Source organism: Apis cerana, linkage group LG13 (genome assembly GCF_029169275.1).
Source record: "Apis cerana isolate GH-2021 linkage group LG13, AcerK_1.0, whole genome shotgun sequence".
NCBI classification, from domain to species: domain Eukaryota; kingdom Metazoa; phylum Arthropoda; class Insecta; order Hymenoptera; family Apidae; genus Apis; species Apis cerana.
In genome coordinates, this window is record NC_083864.1 from 5,672,026 (window position 1) to 5,684,840 (window position 12,815).

Sequence of the window (12,815 nt, forward strand, 5' to 3'; positions counted from 1 at the left end):
TACATATACATATAATTTCTTTTCATATTCCCTAAATATGACGGAATATCTTGTAATCTTTAAATAATATGTTATAATTTCATACTATTAATGATATGTAATTATTTATTAAAATAATATTTTTCTGAATATTTTAATATAGAAAATAGAAGGGAAATATGAAAAAAAAATATTTTATTTCTTTTTCTATCCTATTTTTCTTTTACTTACCGAATAAACATAGTTTTATTCGGTAAATTATCGCGCGATTAATCAGAATCAAAATTTTCTAACTTGTTATAAAAAAATTATGACTTATTATAAAAAAATCTTTAATCTATAAATAAGAATTGTAGAAATAGTTACGGAAAAATTACATTAAATTAATATAATATATCAATATATAATTTTTAGATTATTTTAAGAATTGATTAAATTCAAAAATTAATAGTTTTTTTTAAATTTAGAAATTTTATGATATAAATAGATAGATTATAGAAAAATGCTAATTAAAACTGTTTAAAACAGGATAGATTTGCAAATGCATGCATTTTGATAATGAAATGGTAGTAGAATAAAATAGAAATGAATCAATAAAATATATGGACATACGTGGAACATATTTTATTTTTTTTTTTATAATTATTATTTTATTTTACATTTTTATGGAAATGAAGATATAAAATATTGATATATGTATATGGATTTATGACTGTGTATATTTTATATAAAGTTATATATAATATTTAGATTATAAGATGTAATTTAATTTTATTTTTAGGTTTAGTTTATTATCGATTTTTTTTAAATTTTTTTATTTTGCATAACAAAGATTGAACATTTTACAAACGCATATTAAAAGAAAATTTATTATTGATTAAATTTTTGCTTATTAAAAGAACGTGAATAGAATCGCGGATAGAATGGATCTTCATTCGCAACCAATTTTCCTGCTAGGTTAGTATTACTTGATAATATTAATATTTGATAATACTTATTAATAATACTTTATTATGAACAATTATTATTTTTTATACGTTATTTTTTTTATATATATTAAGATTAAATTATTATGATTTTTAAAACTGTAAAATGCATTTTATACTTTTTTTGTACATTTTATACTTTTGTACATAATGTACATAGTTTATGGTTATTTGGTTAATGAATATTGTTAGCTATCTCTATAGTATAAGAGAATGCAACAAGTGTAGATTACGTGTAGATTAGTGAAGATATAAATATGTAAATATATGTCATGCTTAAGATGCGCAAATTATGAAAAATATTTCATACGTTCTACTAATATTAAAATTATTTTTTACATTCAAATTTAACTACGTAATTTTCATTTTTATATTACGTTTATTTTATGTAAAAAAGATCATCAAATCACAATGATTATTTGCCAAATTATATTGAATATTTTGTTTATAGCGAAATACATATTCATGGTCAGAAACTTCAATTTTCATTTTATGTGTTATTGGACTGTTTATCGCGCATTATCATATTTCGACGCTTCGTTTGCTTCTAAAATGTTATTCAGGGGACTAACTTTATAACAATTAATTTTTTTGTGCTAAATGCAATTTATTGCGTTAGTTTTGATCAGAAAACAGAGAAAACAATGAAATATTTCAAATCTATATATCTAGTATATAGTATCATGTAGTGTTGCTAGTTTTAAAAAGCCTACCAGAAATTTTTCAAAAGCGAGGAAATTGGTTTAATAAATCCTTCGGTTATCATGATTGTTCGTGATTGTTGTCTAAAACAAAAATATCTAAAATCAAGAAACAGGACGCGATAAAACCTAATATTAGTTTTCTAGTATCTCGAATAAGATTGGGAGATAGATTTACAAAAGCTAGAGTTCATTTCTTCCATATCTAACCGTGATATGTTGAAGAGAAAACTCGAAACTTGCTGCCATAACAGTATCAAATATAATTTAAATTTTTAGAATAATAGAAGCCGAGATGGAAAGCGGATAATATTCATATCAAGTTAGAATTTTTATTTTTTTTCTTTTAAATATGGATTCGGATAACAATAATAATGAGATCTTTGTAATTTGTATAATCTTTTTTTATCATTATGTAAGAAAACATCGATATAAATTTATTCTTATTATAATTAAATATTAATATAAAATCGGTGTTATTAAAAATTGATTGATAATTGGATTTTTAATTACGTAAATGTTTGCTCTATAATACGATACGGACTTTATTCGTTATTCGTAGTGAGATTTCTTTCGGTCCATATTTTCTCGAAGATGTGAGATTCGTTATATTCTTTCGTAGTAATAATTTATAATAAATGTAGGACAATTCGCAAGGTGTATTTAATTTAATTCTTGAACTATATTCGCCGGAGAAAATAGTCTCGGATTTTTGTAAAGTAGGGATATTTCTTATAGCGAAATATTCGCGACAAATCCTACAATCGTAACAAATATAAATGCTCCTATATAACCGACTGCAAACTAAAAATAATATCCTCCGGACGTAACCACTTTGGACAGTGAACGTTATCCCAGATATTTTTATATGATAAAGAATGGAAAAGAATATATCATAGTTCCAGCGAGACGTCGCGATTAGAACTTACGAAGTAACTCGTCGGTCATGTTTCGTTCGGTTATTCGTGTCGATTAAGGACGAGAGGCATCGTACGCCGTGCTCTTTGAATTTATATGCAAATTTTCTCTATACCATGCCATTGTTTTCCCGACATTCATAAATAAGGGATGGTAGAATCACGGATGAATCTCTTAACCAAAAGACCGTGGTTTAGTTTCACGCAAACGGTACATCGGAACTTTCGAAATACGCCATATTTGTTGCTCAAGCTTGTTAGAATTTCTAATTAAACCACACACCGAAATGATAAATCTGTCTTAAGCTACTCCGGCTTTAGGTCACTTGGTAATAAGTTCGCAAAGTTTCTTCGTGCGTACTAGCTCCAAGACGGCGAAGATTATGATCAAGTTATCATAATTACCAGAGCCTAAACGTTATTTTCGTTCCTGGCCTACGGGCAGAATTTAAGCTTCCGACAGTTTCTTATTGATCCTCGCATTTTCCATCTTTTATGTCTCATCTTTCAATTCATTGTAGATGCAAGATATAAAAAAAAAAAAAAGAAAAATGCGAGAGCATACCACCAATTATATTACATCGTTAGAATATATTTTACTAGGAAAATAGTACTTGATATTTGTGGAAAATAATTCAAACGCCTCATTTCCATTCCAGTTTCGAAACGAACTGATGATTAAAACTTTTAAATGTTACGTTATACTTCCCTTGATACATATATACACTTATAATTTAAACAATTTATTCTCGTGCCATTGAATTATTTTCAAAGTTATGGATAATGTTAATACTAAAACTACATAAATGCAATGTTAATTTAATAAATTTTAACAAAATATCGTTTTTTACGTATTCTTGAGAATATTAAATAGAGACATTGGTGATTTTTTAACAATATAATTAATATCAACTTCAGTATATAATATTTTTTCATTTGGTTTTTATTTACCTCATCAATTATTTTCGAGAATAAGCAAACTTTGTAAAAGCTAACCAATAGATTTTTGATTTCAGATACATACATCTCTGGATTTTTCGTTAATCGAGCTACGTTTGCTTTGGTTGACGACAGTCAAACATTTGACAAAAGGGGAGTTAGGCGATTCGATTAAATAACTCGGTAACAAGAAGAAGGAAAGAACAATAGTTATAAACTCGAGAAAAGGGAGCAAGACATTACAGAGTATCCCAGCTGAACATCAATTCAAGCAGAAAATTCAAGCATAAGCAGCAGCTTTTTAAAAAGGTGACTATTTTAAGACATTTCTTTTTTGTCCCCTTACAAACTTGACATTTTGCACGTTGTTTTAGTATTTTATACTTCATCATTGTCTCGTGATAATTCGACAAATATTGAGTCGCTTTGAACTTTGAAATTTTTTTCGTTTGTTCACGACAGAAAGAAAGTTATAATACGAATTTCAAGTTAAGATAAATTCGAATAATATTCCTTTTCTTCTCGTATCATATATTATTAAAAGAACAATTCGCGTGTTCGTATATGTGAATAAAAGATGCGAAATCGAGATTTTGAATAGATGTTTTTTAAAATTGGAATAATTTTGCATGGGAGATAAAAAGTGGAAATTTGACAATCGTTTGCAAAGAGTTGATCGATCGGTTGGTAAATTTTGCAGGCCAGTTTTTCAGCGAGAAATTTTCCTCGGCTATGAAATGGCATATAATAAAGCATACAGTGTATAATTTCGTAAATTATCGTCGAATTAATGCGGGCATGTATGCAGTTTTACACTTCGCCCAAGTTTAATAAAATTCATCCGGTAACCGTAGTAGCCACGTGCATCGCGTCGTGCATATAGAGGATCCTCTTCGTGTTCCTTCAATACCATCGCAGTATCACGATGGTGTTGGTGACGATTCCTGCAATTCTGCTGGGTGGGGCGGCGCGCGGGCGCCTGCGTCAGATAAGATATCCAGGAGCGTGTCTCTTGGGTTATCCTTAAAATATCCAGGCTACCCTATTACCACGAAATTCGAATCGGCAGCTTTATCATTAATCACGACCTTCCTTCGACGAGTGTCCTCGCACACCACTTCTCCAATATCCTTTTCCATCCCTTCTCTGCACGTGTGCGCATCTCACGGTTTTAGAACGCGTTGCGCGATCCTCATGTTTCGACTTTCCCTTCCCGATGTTTTCCTTTTACCTTCTCTTTTACGATACCTTTTCGATTTCTACACGGGTCGTCGTTCGGCCGTCGTTTCTCCTCGAGAAAAGAGACGATTCACCGCTGAACCACTGAAAGAGAACGAAGCGGCGATAAATCTACGAGCGATGAACGGTAATGCTCGGCTGCTTGCTCACTCGATCGACTTTTATTTCAAAGGCGGCTGGAAAAGGATAGTCGAAAGAGGAAGAGAAAAACAGAAGGCAGGGAAAGATATAGGGAAATAGCAGGTTGAGCCTAAGGGAAAAATAAGGGCGAAGAGGGAGGGGAAATCGAGGGGAGAGTTTGGATGCGCGTACGACGTGAAACACGGCCCAGTAATTTGGAGAAAATTTAAAGCGCTCTGTCAGGGTAATTGCATAGGCGTCTCTATGCCGCCGTATGCGCCGTGCCGTTCCCTTTTTCCCCTTCTTTATCTTTTTTTTCTCTTTCTTTTTCAGTGGGTTTGTTTTTCATCGAGAGGCGAGAAGACTGAAAGGGTTTAATTAAATGATACGCTAGCGCGTTCCCGCCGACAAAGAACGTATCAAACGCGTGTACGCGATGAAATTCTATGGAAAAGAAGAAATATATGCGAATAGAAAAGATGAAACACGTCCGCAGATACAAATATGGGACGATCCACTTTTGGACAGTGTACTCAGCTTTGCTCGGAAACTTATTACTATAGAGATCCACGTTACTTATCGTGGCGGATGTATTATCCCCGCGGCTGCGTGTCACAGAAGAAAGAAAAGAAAAAAGGGAAGAAAGAACAGGCAGGTCGTACAGAGAAGAAAGAAACGGATAAATTTTGGGCAAGCTTGGATAAATCGCGATTGTCCGACAGGATAGACCGATCGTTAAAACACGAGGGATGCAACTTATTCATCTTTTAAAAAATGGCGCGTTTCAGTAGCGTAGTTCCGACTATCTCTATACCGAGAAGTTTCTAAATGCGGTGCACGATGCTAACGAGTCGTCTCCACTCGGAAATGTATCCTAGGAGCTTACGTCGCGTAATTTCCACCGTCGAACGTGTACGCCGACGCGTAATAAACGACAAAAAAAAAGAAAAAAATAAAAAAAAATAACTCCGCCCAGCGGGAAAAAGAACAAGTTTGCGTGCATGGGCGGATGGAGAGAAGTGTACGGTTCTGTAAGACCAGTGGGAGAGAAAAAGAGAGGAGAGAGGATAAATGCGAATGTAAGCGGGAAGGAGAAAAGATGAGAGGAGTGACGGCGTGTGTAGCGGTCCGTTCCGAGCGACACGATGTGTTTCCCCACGTTTTTTGTTTTAATTTCATAGAGGCCACCAGCTCTCGCGCCTTCTTTCCCTCATCCCTCTCTTTTTCTCTTGTTTCCTCTCTCATGGGAGCCCCGCGAAATGTACCACGGTGGTTTTCAGCACTGTGGATGCCGCCGCCTATATATCCTCTTCCCCTTTTCCGTCCTCATCCTCCCACCATCCCTCTTCTCTCTTACCATCGCCAACCCCCTCTTGCTTCTCACTCTTCCCCTTCCCTCCTTCTCTCCATCCTGTTATCCCTTCTCCTTGCACGCTTTCGTCGCCACCCCTACGAGTCGGTAAAGGGCTGAACCGGCCAGTGCAATCCACGACGAGTTCGAGGTCGAATCCACGCGTCTCCCGCGTCCCGTTATTACGCGATTTTTTCACGCGTTGCTCGAGTTTTGCCGCGCTGTAAACGACATCGTTTCGTTTCACCCGTTCGTTTCGTCGTTTCGTGTCCCGTTTACCGTGTCGATCGGTTTGCTTGGCCCATTCGTCCCGTCGATCCGGATGCGAAGTGGAGAAAAACCGTACGTACATGCGTTCCACGATTCACCTCGAGCTCGTTCCATTAGAGACGCTTTTGTTCGCGCCTATGGCTCGTCCTCTCTCGCCTCTTACTTTCACATCGTTTCGAACAGTCACGTTACGCGTCTCCTCTTCTCTCGTCGCCCGTATTTATTCTCCCTTAGGTTAATTAGCGTGCGGCCCAGTTTAATGATCTTTCGAAACGTCATTAAACTTGCCGCTCTATCGGAGTGCACTCTGAACACAGTGTGAACTTGGACTGGGAAACTGGAAGTAGCTGGGAAATGATACGTTTTGGACGACGACGTAACTTCTAGGGTCGTTAAGCGCGCCGACAACTTATCGGCGGGATGTCAACATCGTGCCTGTCACCTGTCCAACTCGACGATCTCGTAATCTATCGACGCCACGAAATGTCTTCGCGACACGTAAGTCATCGGTATTTTCAATTTGTCGTTTTCTCCTCCGCTTTCCAATTCCCTTTCGCGTCACGCTTTCGCCTCTCAATTCATCCGTCGATTTTCGTTGCTCGATTTTGACCCTTGGGGGGCCACGATACAGTTGCCGGTCCGTTTAAAGCTGTACAAAGTGCGATTGTCGAGAAAGGGAAAAAAAGGATCGGTTCGAAAGGAGTAAATAGCGGTCGGGAAACTTGGAAAAATGTATAACTCGGATAATCTCGTGATTCATTGAATATATTTTCTCTCCCCTTTTTCCCTTTAGCGGTGGTTCAGGTTTTTTTACGGCTTGGGAACTCATTGAGTATTCATTCAATACACACGTTTTTTCTGCGGCCTGTACCATCTCCTCCTCCTCCTCCTCCTCCTCCTCCTCTTTTTCTTCGACGTGTATAGTACAAGTGTCTGTCTGTGTAACAACGTCCGTATCTACTTGAATTCTTTTCGAGTGTCAGACGTTTTTTTTCGTAAAAGCGGGTCAAAAGAACGGACGGAATCTTTCCGTACACCACGATATTCGCAGTGTCTGTACATATATATATGTGTGTGTGTGTAATTGTACGCGCATGTATCTCTTTCTCTCTTTCTTTTTTTATTTCACCGCCTCTATACGCGTTGTTCGTGAAAGATGCGTGTAATTCTCGAAATTTTGTTTAATGTTTCAAAGTAACCATGTTACATCGCATACGTACAGAGAGTGCGCGCAATACCGTGCTAGATTCGCTTTAATTCTTCGACCTGGAAACTACTCGACGAAACTAAATTTTAACTTGGGCTGATAAATTTTCATCGTTCAAAGAGCACCTGGTGCGTCCGTTGACTTATCCATCGAATAATCGAGTGACAATTTAATAACCAAAGATATAACTGGAGATTCGTAAATCGTTCTAAACGACGTAGAATGCGTAGATGCACGAAATTATCGAATAAATGGAAACTTGGCGGAATTGTTTGGCAGAGGGGTTGCGGGATTGCTGGTCCGTTGCTTGGTTGTCGAGCAGAGCTTAGAAAACCGGGGAAAGGAAACGGTGTATTCATGCAAGGAAACAGTTACGCTATATTTCTATCGTCGACAGGATACAACTAAAAACCGGTGACGTGTTTCGCTTCGTTCAAGGATTGGGGAGGAGAAGGAAGAAGGAGGAAGGGGAGGAGGAAGTTTGAAGTTGCAAGAACGAGAAGCGAGAAAAGAGTTGGGAGTAGCGAGGAGTAGAGTAGGGAAGAAAAAAAGAGGGGGGTGGGACTCATTAATTCTGTTTTTTCGTGCACGATAATGGAAACTCGGTTGAACTTTCTTATTCCTTCGTTAGCTACTCTTGGCGCCGTGAAAAGGCAGAGCCTTATTTCGTCTAGGACCGACAAAGAAGAAACTTGTCATCCGAGAGGGTAATTAAACGGCGATAATTGCGGTGATTACAACCCGGATAAATCGTTGGGTTATCGGAAGTTTCACTCGGCATATTAATTTTATCGGCGTGGCATCCGCGATCGCTGCTCAAACGATTACTTTAATTGGCCCATCGTGTTTCATCCGTGTTTCCCGATAATTCAATAATAAAATAACGCAAGACTATGTCATCGGCTTCTGGATGCTAGCTGGATTAAACTAGCGTTGATTTCGCGCTACACGCGATAGCGCGACCGGTCAAATTCATTCTCAAAACGAATCGTTTCACCGTGAAACGAGACTTTGTGGTCGTTAAAATAATCCGCTAAAAGTACTTCGTGATTCGAATTGCATTTCGAAGGGGGGGAAAAAAAAGAGGACCGCTAGTTTGTAAACGCGTAATTAAATGACCGGCCAATAGAGTGCTCGAAACGTAATTATGGCTAATGAGCCACTTGGAAAGCTTGGCGTGAAGTTAGGATTAGGAAACGGAATTTTAAACCGGATCGGAAAAATCAGTTCCCGGTGAAACAACAGGGAAATTTCCCCCTCCCCTCCCATTTCTTATCACCCTCGTTAATTCTCGTCTTCTTTCTATTTTCTCACGAATCGACAAATATTATTCTTGGGAACACGGTGTAGCGGTACGGTTGATTTACGCGTTATATCGTTTAACTTTAAAAAGGTCCATACACGATGGATTTCATTGCTGTTAACACCATGCTCCGCGTTTGTCATTGACGTGGACTCGTGTACGCTTTGTCAGTGGGACAGCTCGAACGTCCCTGTTGATTGCTTTCTTCGATTCCGCCACGCTTCTACGCTATGATCAATAACACTGTCAATGGGTGATGGACGACTGGTAGAAAATATATTTTCACCCTGAACGGGTCGTACGTTCCAATAATCTGCCCTCTACGAATTTCATCGGGAATCGCCGCCTTCCCCATTTCGATCCCATTTCCAATTGATTCACGTTCGGACTAATTTCACGGGGAGATCCCCGTGATTGTTCTCGTGGAGACATGGGCAAACATCCGCTCGTGGAAGAAGCTTGCATAGATGATATGACCTGATATCGTATCGGGGAATGACAAACATGGATGTCGTTCTAAATTTTCCGGATCGTTTCAGAACAACTAAATTAAGCGGGAAATAATTGTAATCGATGTACCGTCATCGCGATAATACCACGTCCGGGACGAATAAATATTGGTCCATTAGCATGTTTTATTGTATACCGGTATAAATTTTCGGTCGGTGCTCCACGGAGAATTGAAAATATATCAACAATTTGCAATAATTTACCTTTACCGATTTGTACGTAACGAATTTCATATACTTTCTCGCTGCCAGCATCGAAATACCGGTTTACTTTTTTAATAATACGCTTTCGTTATATTATTTTTTATCTACGGAAAAAAAACGTATAAAAAAAAAGAAGAGAGAAATTATTAAATGATCAACATGGGAGAGAGGGAGGGGGGAATGTTTAACGCTCTAATCGTTTTAACAAAGGGTTATTTTCCGAGGTTTTTTCGCGCAATATCAAACGCGTAAAATGTTTCCACGGCGTGAGAATGGGTTTTCGGAAAAATCTTGATCGGCAGTGATCATCATCCCAGCCGTGATGCCGCCTTTAATATTTTTCTTTTCCCTTTTTCTCGCCCTTCTCCACCTCCTCTTCCTCTCCCCTTTCTTCCTCTTCCGCTACTCGACGAAAAGTATTTCTTCCCTGGGAGACAAAACGTTGCTTCCATTCTAAACTTTCCTCCCCATTTAATAACCGCGCGATACAAACCGACGCTTAACGTCATCGTATAATATTCTCCGGGGGTGCTGCGAGCTCTTTACAACTGTTTTTCAAAGCTTCATCCCGGTCATAGCGAGAAACAAAAGCATGACTTTTCCTCTTACAACCGTGAGAATGTTAATCACACTTGACGGAACTCGCTCTTCGGAAAAACGAACTTCTGCTCGGTCGGAAATCCAATCCAGAAAAGTTTCAATCGTTCCTCCCGGGTATCGAGGCGAGAAAGAGAGAAAGAGAAAAAAATATTTGACCGTACGAAGCGTGGTTGCGTGCAAAATTATGCACATATGTAACACGAATCGATAATACCCGTATACCCGATATGAATGAATACCAAACAGGATGATACAGATTTTCAATTAACCATTCTTCCACGCGCGTATTCGTCGTTGATTCGTTGATTCGTTTTCGTTTTCGTTCCGTTCCGTTCCGTTGTAAAATGAACGTACACAGATGGATACACGGATGGATGCGGACAAAGGGGAACGGGGTGAAACGTATTGCGTCGCCGTGCCGTTTGCCACGATACCGTTGTCCCGGCGGAATAAAGGGCAACGATTTTCATTTAAATGTCTTCGGGTCAGTCAAGTGGCCAAATAGGACGTGGCATCCGACGACGATTGACCCGATAATTGATACCGAGCCATAGGTTAAATCGATGCTCAGGATTATCGGCACTTTAATCGGCACGGCAATGGTGCAATTTCGTGTACCATCGAGAGACAGAGAGAGAAGGAGGGCGGTACACACCGAGGCGAACTTAATTACCAAGTACGGATGCCAAATCCTGGCAGAATCGTTCCATCCTGTTCACGTACGAGCGATACGTGTTTATGCGAAAGTGAGAGAGGCGGACGCAGCCCGCGGAGAGGAGGGGGGAATCTACATTATTCAACGGTTCGGCTCTTTCCAAGCCTTCTTTACGTAATGCGCTCTTCTTCTTTCTTCGGTATTAAGTTTTTCGTTATCCCTCCCTCTGCGACGGCCGATCCATCGGGGATGTATCTATTCAATGAACTCCGTCGAGATATGACGCGGGGAGGGGGAGGGTTCACATCCGATAAACCCGATAAATTCCGCCCGACAAATGTCCTTCCGGATACCAATTAGTATTCATAAAGTCGACCGCTCTTTATCCTCCCTTCTCCCTCATCCTAAATCCTTGATCCGCCATATTTCCCGAGAAGATACGCCGGCGTTTGTGAACTCTCTGACTTTCCTCCCGAAGATGAAGATGAATTCCGGAAATCGTACCTCGTTGGTAATCGTACGATTAAATGGATCGAGCTTCCTCTTACAACTTGCAGTTAGAAGTGGAGGTACGGCCTGCGTAATCTAAATTCGTGTATAATTTTTTAAAATGGGGAAAAATTGAGGGATGTTCATTATAAATTTGGTAGATCTCGGGTTGAAAAGGGAGCTCTGTGGGAAAGATAAAGAAAATGTTTGTATCGAGGGGCGGAAGATAACGTTGAGATATACGTTGTAGTTATTCACTGCCAGTCAAAAGCTACGAAACCGGGACTTATTAAGGACGGTTCATATTTTCTAGCGTACTTATTATTCAAAACGATTCATCGTCGAGTTTATGCAAAATTCCCCGCGAAGATGACAGTTTAAAATATCAAATCTTTTCACTTGCCTCCAACTTTTAAACGGTTCGGTGAAAGATTCAGGGAACGGTTTTCCCTCGAGGATTTCTTTTATTAAAGCGAAACCACGTTGTAAAAGTGACCACGGTCACTTAAAAAGGAATCGGCGATTTTCGACGAAACTTTTTCCCTTATACAGATCGAAGAGAAATCGAGAGAGAAGAATCGTTGGCCCATGGTTTGGGATAATCTGTATGAACATTGAACGATTTGGAAAATATTTAATAGTTAACAGAGCCGTGTTTCATTGGCGCGTAAAATATATACGACTTTAGAATTCTCACGAGTGAGATAATAGCCCTGTGGCAGTAACCATAATCGTTACACCCGCAGACGTTAAAGTAGACTAAGATGGTACGTAGACTAAAGCTGAAAGTCATTGCGCATACATACGCGTGCCACCGCTTTACCCTCAATATATATATATATATACATAATCATGATTCGCCACGTTGTAACTTTTGTGGCATAAAAAAAAAAGAAAAAAAGAAAATACGAGACAATATATCGTCGACTATTTTCCTTTTCTTTTTTTCTCTTTCTTCTCAATCTCGCACAGATCTCAATCTTCAAAACTAATCCCGCATCACTTCCGAGCCGTTGATTTATTATTAGTTTATCTTAAAGTATGCATTTACGTCGGAAGATTTACCACAATTTCACTTCTGTCTCGCGCACCATCCCGCACCCCATATTCCAGGCTTATCGTTGATGGTTCCGGTGGCGGTTGCCGCATCTTCCAGCGGCGTGGAAGGCCGCATCATCGTTCATATCCCGTTTGCCACAGCCCCGTTTCTCCTCGTCTTTTTTATTGCTCCGAATTGCGCGCGACCTTAGTCGCTCGTTAAATTTCGCGCCATCTTCTGCGAGCTTAACGCTCGGCGTAAGTAAAAGATAGAAGTAGGAATAAGTGCTCTCGTGGCCAAGGGAAAA

At 38.8% G+C, this 12,815-nt stretch overlaps 1 protein-coding gene across 2 annotated transcripts in view; it reads left to right on the top strand.

Annotated features, from left to right (window-relative positions):
- Positions 1 to 3,689: 3,689 nt before the first annotated feature.
- LOC108000196 (lachesin) overlaps positions 3,690 to 12,815 on the top strand; it is a 35,927-nt gene continuing 26,801 nt past the window's right edge. The window contains exons 1-2 of one of the 2 annotated variants that reach the window (XM_062083818.1): positions 3,690 to 3,831; positions 5,215 to 7,000. The gene's annotated coding sequence lies outside the window, so the exon portion shown is untranslated. The remainder of the gene's footprint in view (positions 3,832 to 5,214; positions 7,001 to 12,815) is intronic. The other variant, XM_017060414.2, reaches the window with a different exon arrangement.